General features: G+C 35.5%; 2 pseudogenes; both read left to right on the top strand.

The window, feature by feature from the left end:
- The first annotated feature begins 260 nt into the window (after nt 1-260).
- On the top strand, nt 261-1,074 carry LOC130350982 (glutamic acid-rich protein-like; annotated as a pseudogene).
- A 293-nt stretch (nt 1,075-1,367) lies between these two features.
- LOC130350981 (glutamic acid-rich protein-like) lies at nt 1,368-2,709 on the top strand (annotated as a pseudogene).
- Nucleotides 2,710-9,401: the final 6,692 nt, after the last annotated feature.

Here is a 9,401-nt window from a genome sequence, read left to right as displayed (position 1 = left end):
GAGGATAGGAAGGTGGAGGAGGAAACCGAAGAGGATGAATAGAAAGAAATAAAGGAGAAGGAAGTGAATAAGGAGGAGGAGGAGGAAATAGAAGAGGATGAATAGAAATAAATAAAGGAGAAGGAAATGGAAGAGGAAGGGGAGGTGGAGGAGGAAATCGAAGAGGATGAATAGAAAGAAAGAAATAGAAGGAAGTGGAAGAGGATAGGGAGGAGGAGGAAATAGAAGAGGATGAATAGAAAGAAATAAAGGAGAAGGAAATGGAAGAGGATAGGGAGGAGGAGGAGGAAATCGAAGAGGATGAATAGAAAGAAATAAAGGAGAAGGAAGTGAATAGGGAGGAGGAGGAGGAAATAGAAGAGGATGAATAGAAAGAAATAAAGGAGAAGGAAATGGAAAAGGATAGGGAGGTGGAGGAGGAAATAGAAGAGGATGAATAGAAAGAAATAAAGCAGAAGGAAATGGAAGAGGAAATGGAGGAGGATGAATAGAAATAAATAAAGGAGAAGGAAAATGGAAGAGGAAAGGGAGGAGGAGGAGGAAATCGAAGAGGATGAATAGAAAGAAATAAAGGAGAAGGAAATGGAAGAGGATAGGGAGGAGGAAATAGAAGAGGATGAATAGAAAGAAATAAAGGAGAAGGAAATGGAAGAGGATAGGGAGGAGGAGGAGGAAATCGAAGAGGATGAATAGAAAGAAATAAAGGAGAAGGAAATGGAAGAGGATAGGGAGGAGGAAATAGAAGAGGATGAATAGAAAGAAATAAAGGAGAAGGAAATGGAAGAGGATAGGGAGGTGGAGGAGGAAATCGAAGAGGATGAATAGAAAGAAATAAAGGAGAAGGAAATGGAAGAGGATAGGGAGGAGGAGGAAATAGAAGAGGATGAATAGAAAGAAATAAAGGAGAAGGAAATGGAAGAGGAAATGGAGGAGGATGAATAGAAAGAAATAAAGGAGAAGGAAATGGAAGAAGAAAGGGAGGAGGAGGAGGAAATCGAAGAGGATGAATAGAAAAAAATAAAGGAGAAGGAAGTGAATAAGGAGGAGGAGGAGGAAATAGAAGAGGATGAATAGAAAGAAATAAAGGAGAAGGAAATGGAAGAGGATGGGGAGGTGGAGGAGGAAATCGAAGAGGATGAATAGAAAGAAAGAAATAGAAGGAAGTGGAAGAGGATAGGGAGGAGGAGGAAATAGAAGAGGATGAATAGAAAGAAATAAAGGAGAAGGAAATGGAAGAGGATAGGGAGGAGGAGGAGGAAATCGAAGAGGATGAATAGAAAGAAATAAAGGAGAAGGAAATGGAAGAGGATAGGGAGGTGGAGGAGGAAATCGAAGAGGATGAATAGAAAGAAATAAAGGAGAAGGAAATGGAAGAGGATAGGGAGGTGGAGGAGGAAATAGAAGAGGATGAATAGAAAGAAATAAAGGAGAAGGAAGTGGAAGAGGATAGGGAGGAGGAGGAAATAGAAGAGGATGAATAGAAAGAAATAAAGGATAAGGAAGTGAATAGGGAGGAGGAGGAGGAAATAGAAGAGGATGAATAGAAAGAAATAAAGGAGAAGGAAATGGAAGAGGATAGGGAGGTGGAGGAGGAAATCGAAGAGGATGAATAGAAAGAAATAAAGGAGAAGGAAATGGAAGAGGATAGGAAGGTGGAGGAGGAAATCGAAGAGGATGAATAGAAAGAAATAAAGGAGAAGGAAATGGAAGAGGATAGGGAGGTGGAGGAGGAAATCGAAGAGGATGAATAGAAAGAAATAAAGGAGAAGGAAGTGGAAGAGGATAGGGAGGAGGAGGAAATAGAAGAGGATGAATAGAAAGAAATAAAGGAGAAGGAAATGGAAGAGGATAGGGAGGAGGAGGAAATAGAAGAGGATGAATAGAAAGAAATAAAGCAGAAGGAAATGGAAGAGGAAATGGAGGAGGATGAATAGAAATAAATAAAGGAGAAGGAAAATGGAAGAGGAAAGGGAGGAGGAAATCGAAGAGGATGAATAGAAAGAAATAAAGGAGAAGGAAATGGAAGAGGATAGGGAGGAGGAAATAGAAGAGGATGAATAGAAAGAAATAAAGGAGAAGGAAATGGAAGAGGATAGGGAGGAGGAGGAGGAAATCGAAGAGGATGAATAGAAAGAAATAAAGGAGAAGGAAATGGAAGAGGATAGGGAGGAGGAAATAGAAGAGGATGAATAGAAAGAAATAAAGGAGAAGGAAATGGAAGAGGATAGGGAGGTGGAGGAGGAAATCGAAGAGGATGAATAGAAAGAAATAAAGGAGAAGGAAATGGAAGAGGATAGGGAGGAGGAGGAAATAGAAGAGGATGAATAGAAAGAAATAAAGGAGAAGGAAATGGAAGAGGAAATGGAGGAGGATGAATAGAAAGAAATAAAGGAGAAGGAAATGGAAGAAGAAAGGGAGGAGGAGGAGGAAATCGAAGAGGATGAATAGAAAAAAATAAAGGAGAAGGAAGTGAATAGCGAGGAGGAGGAGGAAATAGAAGAGGATGCATAGAAAGAAATAAAGAAGAAGGAAATGGAAGAGGATAGGGAGGAGGAAATAGAAGTGGATGAATAGAAAGAAATAAAGGAGAAGGAAATGGAGGAGGATGAACAGAAAGAAATAAAGGAGAAGGAAATGGAAGAGGAAATGGAGGATGAATAGAAAGAAATAAAGGAGAAGGAAATGGAAGAGGAAATGGCAGAGGAGGAGGAAATAGAAGAGGATGAATAGAAAGAAATAAAAGAGAAGGAAATAGAAGAAAATTGAGAGGAGGAGGAGGAAATCAAAGAGGATGAATAGAAAGAAATAAAGGAAATGGAAGAGGAAAGGGCAGAGGAGGAGGAAATAAAAGAGGATGAATAGAAAGAAAAAAAGGAGAAGGAAATGGAAGAGGATGAATAGAAAGGAATAAAGGAGAAATAAATGGAAGAGAAAATGGAGGAGGAGGAAGTGCAGGAGGAAATGGGAGAGGATGAATAGAAAAAAATAAAGGAGAAGGAAATGGAAGAGGAAAGGGAGGAGGAAATAGAAGAGGATGAATAGAAAGAAATAAAGGAGATGGAGGAAATGGAGAAGAAGGAGTTGGAAGAGGAGGAATAGGAGAAGGAGGTGGAAATAGATGAGGTGGAAATGGAGGAGGAGGAAATAGAAGAGGATGAATAGAAAGAAATGGAGGAGGAATAGAAGGAGGAGGAAATATAAGAGAATGAATAGGAAGAAATGAAGGAAGAAAAGGAGAAGGAAGAAATGGAGGAGGAAAAGGAGAAGATAGAGGAAATAGAAGAGGATGAGGAGGAGGAAATAGAAGAGGATGAGGGGGAGGAAATAGAAGAGGATGAATAGAAAGAAATGGAGGAAAAGGAGGATGAAAAGGAGAAGGAGGAAAAGGAGAAGGAGGAAATTGAGGAGGAGGAATAGAAGAAGGAGGTGGAAAAAGAGGAGGAAATATGTATATACATTACATGTGTGTGTGTATATATATATATATATATATATATATATATATATAGAGAGAGAGAGAGAGAGAGAGAGAGAGAGAGAGAGAGAGAGATGTATATACAGGGGTGTATATATATATATATATATATATATATATATATATATATATATAACATGTATATATAAAGGGAGATGTGTATATACAGGGGTATATATAATATATAACCATATACACATATATAATAACCATATACACCTGTATACACATATATAATAACCATATACACCTGTATACATATATAATAACCATATACACCTGTATACACATATATAATAACCATACACACCTGTATACATTATACATAATAATAACCATATACACCTGTATACATTATATCTAATAATAACCATATACACCTGTATACATTATATCTAATAATAACCATATACACCTGTATACATTATATCTAATAATAACCATATACACCTGTATACATTATATCTAATAATAACCATATACACCTGTATACATTATATCTAATAATAACCATATACACCTGTATACATTATATATAATAATAACCATATACACCTGTATACATTATATATAATAATAACCATATACACCTGTATACATTATATATAATAATAACCATATACACCTGTATACATTATATATAATAACCATATACACCTGTATACATTATATATAATAATAACCATATACACCTGTATACATTATATATAATAATAACCATATACACCTGTATACATTATATATAATAACCATATACACCTGTATACATTATATATAATAACCATATACACCTGTATACATTATATATAATAACCATATACACCTGTATACATTATATATAATAACCATATACACCTGTATACACACATATATTATATAATAACCATATACACCTGTATACACATATATAATAACCATATACACCTGTATACACATATATAATAACCATATACACCTGTATACACATATATAATAACCATATACACCTGTATACATTATATATAATACCCATATACACCTGTATACACACATATATTATATAATAACCATATACACCTGTATACACATATATAATAACCATATACACCTGTATACACATATATAATAACCACATACACCTGTATACACATATATAATAACCACATACACCTGTATACACATATATAATAACCATGTACACCTGTATACACATATATAATAACCATATACACATATATAATAACCATATACACATATATAATAACCATATACACCTGTATACACATATATAATAACCATATACACCTGTATACACATATATAATAACAAATACACCTGTATACATTATATATAATAACCATATACACCTGTATACATTATATATAATACCCATATACACCTGTATACACACATATATTATATAATAACCATATACACCTGTATACACATATATAATAACCATATACACCTGTATACACAGATATAATAACCATATACACCTGTATACACATATATAACCATATACACCTGTATACACATATATAATACCCATATACACCTGTATACACACATGTATTATATAATAACCATATACACCTGTATACACATATGTAATAACCATATACACCTGTATTCACATAGATAACCATATACACCTGTGTGTATATGTGTGTATATGGTTATTATATATGTGTTTACAGGCGTATATTGTTATATATGTGTATACAGGTGTATATGGTTATTATATAATATATGTGTGTATACAGGTGTATATGGGTATTATATATGTGTATACAGGTGTATATGGTTATTATATATGTATACAGGTGTATATGGTTATTATATAGTTACATAGTTACATAGTTACATAGTTAGTACGGTCGAAAAAAGACATATGTCCATCAAGTTCAACCAGGGAATTAAGGGGTAGGGGTGTGGCGCGCTATTGGGGAAGGGATGAGATTTTATATTTCTTCATAAGCATTAATCTTATTTTGTTCCAGGAATGTATCTAATCCTGTTTTAAAGCTGTTAATTGTTCCTGCTGTGACCAGTTCCTGAGGTAGACCGTTCCATAAATTCACAGTCCTCACGGTAAAGAAGGCGTGTCGCCCCTTGAGACTAAACTTTTTCTTCTCTAGACGGAGGGAGTGCCCCCTCGTCCTTTGGGGGGGTTTAACCTGGAACAGTTTTTCTCCATATTTTTTGTATGGGCCATTAATATACTTATATACGTTTATCATATCCCCCCTTAAACGTCTCTTCTCAAGACTAAACAATTGTAACTCCTTTAATCGCTCCTCATAGCTAAGATGTTCCAGGCCCCATATTAGTTTAGTCGCGCGTCTCTGCACCCTTTCCAACTCCGCAGTGTCCCTTTTATGGACAGGTGACCAAAACTGAACTGATTATATATGTGTATACAGGTGTATATGGTTATTATATATGTATACAGGTGTATATGGTTATTATATATGTGTATACAGGTGTATATGGTTATTATATATGTATACAGGTGTATATGGTTATTATATATGTATACAGGTGTATATGGTTATTATATAATTTATTTGTGTATACAGGTGTATATGGTTATTATATATGTGTATATGGTTATTATATATGTGTATACAGGTGTATATGGTTATTATATATAATGTATACAGGTGTATATGGTTATTATATATGTGTATACAGGTGTATATGGTTATTATATATGTGTATACAGGTGTATATGGTTATTATATATGTGTATACAGGTGTATATGGTTATTATATAATATTTGTGTGTATACAGGTGTATATGGGTATTATATATGTGTATACAGGCGTATATGGTTATTATATATGTATACAGGTGTATATGGTTATTATATATGTATACAGGTGTATATGGTTATTATATATATGTATACAGGTGTATATGGTTATTATGTGTATACAGGTGTATATGGTTATTATATATGTGTATACAGGTGTATATGGTTATTATATATGTATACAGGTGTATATGGTTATTATATATGTATACAGGTGTATATGGTTATTATATATATGTATACAGGTGTATATGGTTATTATGTGTATACAGGTGTATATGGTTATTATATATGTGTATACAGGTGTATATGGTTAATATATATATATATATACACACACAGGTGTATATGGTTATTATATATGTATACAGGTGTATATGGTTATATATGTGTATACAGGTGTATATGGTTATTATATATGTGTATACAGGTGTATATGGTTATTATATATTTGTACACAGGTGTATATGGTTATCATATATATATATATATATATATATATATATATATATGTATACAGGTGTATATGGTTATTATATATTATATATGTGTATATGGTTATTATATATGTGTACAGTTGTATATGGTTATTATATATATGTATACAGGTGTATATGGTTATTATATATGAATACAGGTGTATATGGTTATTATATATGTATATACTGTGTATATGGTTGTTATATATATGTATACAGGTGTATATGGTTATTATATATGAATACAGGTGTATATGGTTATTATATGTATATACTGTGTATATGGTTATTATATATGTATACAGGTGTATATGGTAATTATATATGTATATACTGTGTACATTGTTATTATATATCTATACAGGTGTATATGGTTATTATATATGTATATACTGTGTATATGGTTATTATATATGTATACAGGTGTATATGGTTATTATATTTGTGTATACAGGTGTATATGATTATTATATATGTGTATACAGGTGTATATGGTTATTATATATAATGTATACAGGTGTATATGGTAATATATATGTATACAGGTGTATATGGTTATTATATAATATATGTGTGTATACAGGTGTATATGGTTATTATATATGTATACAGGTGTATATGGTTATTATATATATGTATACAGGTGTATATGGTTATTATATAATATATGTGTGTATACAGGTGTATATGGTAATTATTTATGTGTATACAGGTGTATATGGTTATTATATATGTATACAGGTGTATATGGTTATTATATATGCATACATGTGTATATGGTTATTATGTAATATATGTGTGTATACAGGTGTATATGGTTATTATATATGTATACAGGTGTATATGGTTATTATATATATGTATACAGGTGTATATGGTTATTATATAATATATGTGTGTATACAGGTGTATATGGTTATCATTTATGTATACAGGTGTATATGGTTATTATATATGCATACAGGTGTATATGGTTATTATATATTCTATATATGCATACAGTTATCATATATTATATATGTGTATACAGGTGTATATGGTTATATATCACCCAGTGATCATGTCTGCTGCATCTGGCAGGGGCCACACGAGGCCTGTCTATTTAAGGGCTCGTGTGCGCCTCTAAATCTATTCCCCCTCCAATCCCTGACTGCCATCTCCTATTTAAGGGCGCTCTGCCTTCACATTCTTGTCTGGGCTACAAAGTGGTTATTGTGTATGTGTTGTATCTCGTGTTTTCTGATCTCTGCCTGTTTTGTGGTGCTGTCTCTTGCCTGACTCCTAGTACACTCCTGGTACACTCCTAGTACTCTCCTGACTCCTGGTACACTCCTAGTACTCTCCTGACTCCTGGTACACTCCTAGTACTCTCCTGACTCCTAGTACACTCCTGGTACACTCCTAGTACTCTCCTGACTCCTGGTACACTCCTGGTATTCTCCTGACTCCTAGTACACTCCTGGTATTCTCCTGACTCCTGGTACACTCCTGGTATTCTCCTGACTCCTGGTACACTCCTAGTACTCTCCTGACTCCTGGTACACTCCTAGTACTCTCCTGACTCCTAGTACACTCCTGGTACACTCCTAGTACTCTCCTGACTCCTGGTACACTCCTGGTACTCTCCTGACTCCTAGTACTCTCCTGACTCCTGGTACACTCCTAGTACTCTCCTGACTTCTAGTACACTCCTAGTACTCTCCTGACTCCTAGTACACTCCTGGTACACTCCTGGTATTCTCCTGACTCCTGGTACACTCCTGGTATTCTCCTGACTCCTGGTACACTCCTAGTACTCTCCTGACTCCTGGTACACTCCTAGTACTCTCCTGACTTCTAGTACACTCCTAGTACTCTCCTGACTCCTGGTACACTCCTGGTACACTCCTAGTACTCTCCTGACTCCTGGTACACTCCTGGTATTCTCCTGACTCCTGGTACACTCCTGGTATTCTCCTGACTCCTGGTACACTCCTAGTACTCTCCTGACTCCTGGTACACTCCTAGTACTCTCCTGACTTCTAGTACACTCCTAGTACTCTCCTGACTCCTAGTACACTCCTGGTACACTCCTAGTACTCTCCTGACTCCTGGTACACTCCTGGTATTCTCCTGACTCCTGGTACACTCCTGGTATTCTCCTGACTCCTGGTACACTCCTAGTACTCTCCTGACTCCTGGTACACTCCTGGTATTCTCCTGACTCCTGGTACACTCCTAGTACTCTCCTGACTCCTGGTACACTCCTGGTATTCTCCTGACTCCTGGTACACTCCTGGTATTCTCCTGACTCCTGGTACACTCCTAGTACTCTCCTGACTCCTGGTACACTCCTGGTATTCTCCTGACTCCTGGTACACTCCTAGTACTCTCCTGACTCCTGGTACACTCCTAGTACTCTCCTGACTCCTAGTACACTCCTAGTACTCTCCTGACTCCTGGTACACTCCTAGTACTCTCCTGACTCCTGGTACACTCCTAGTACTCTCCTGACTCCTGGTACACTCCTAGTACTCTCCTGACTCCTGGTACACTCCTAGTACTCTCCTGACTCCTGGTACACTCCTAGTACTCTCCTGACTCCTGGTACACTCCTGGTACTCTCCTGACTCCTGGTAGACTCTTGGTATTCTCCTGACTCCTGGTACA

Source organism: Hyla sarda, unplaced genomic scaffold (genome assembly GCF_029499605.1).
Source record: "Hyla sarda isolate aHylSar1 unplaced genomic scaffold, aHylSar1.hap1 scaffold_958, whole genome shotgun sequence".
Classification (NCBI taxonomy): domain Eukaryota; kingdom Metazoa; phylum Chordata; class Amphibia; order Anura; family Hylidae; genus Hyla; species Hyla sarda.
The sequence above is the reverse complement of the archived record's forward strand: the minus strand, read 5'-3'. Positions and strand labels throughout refer to the sequence as shown.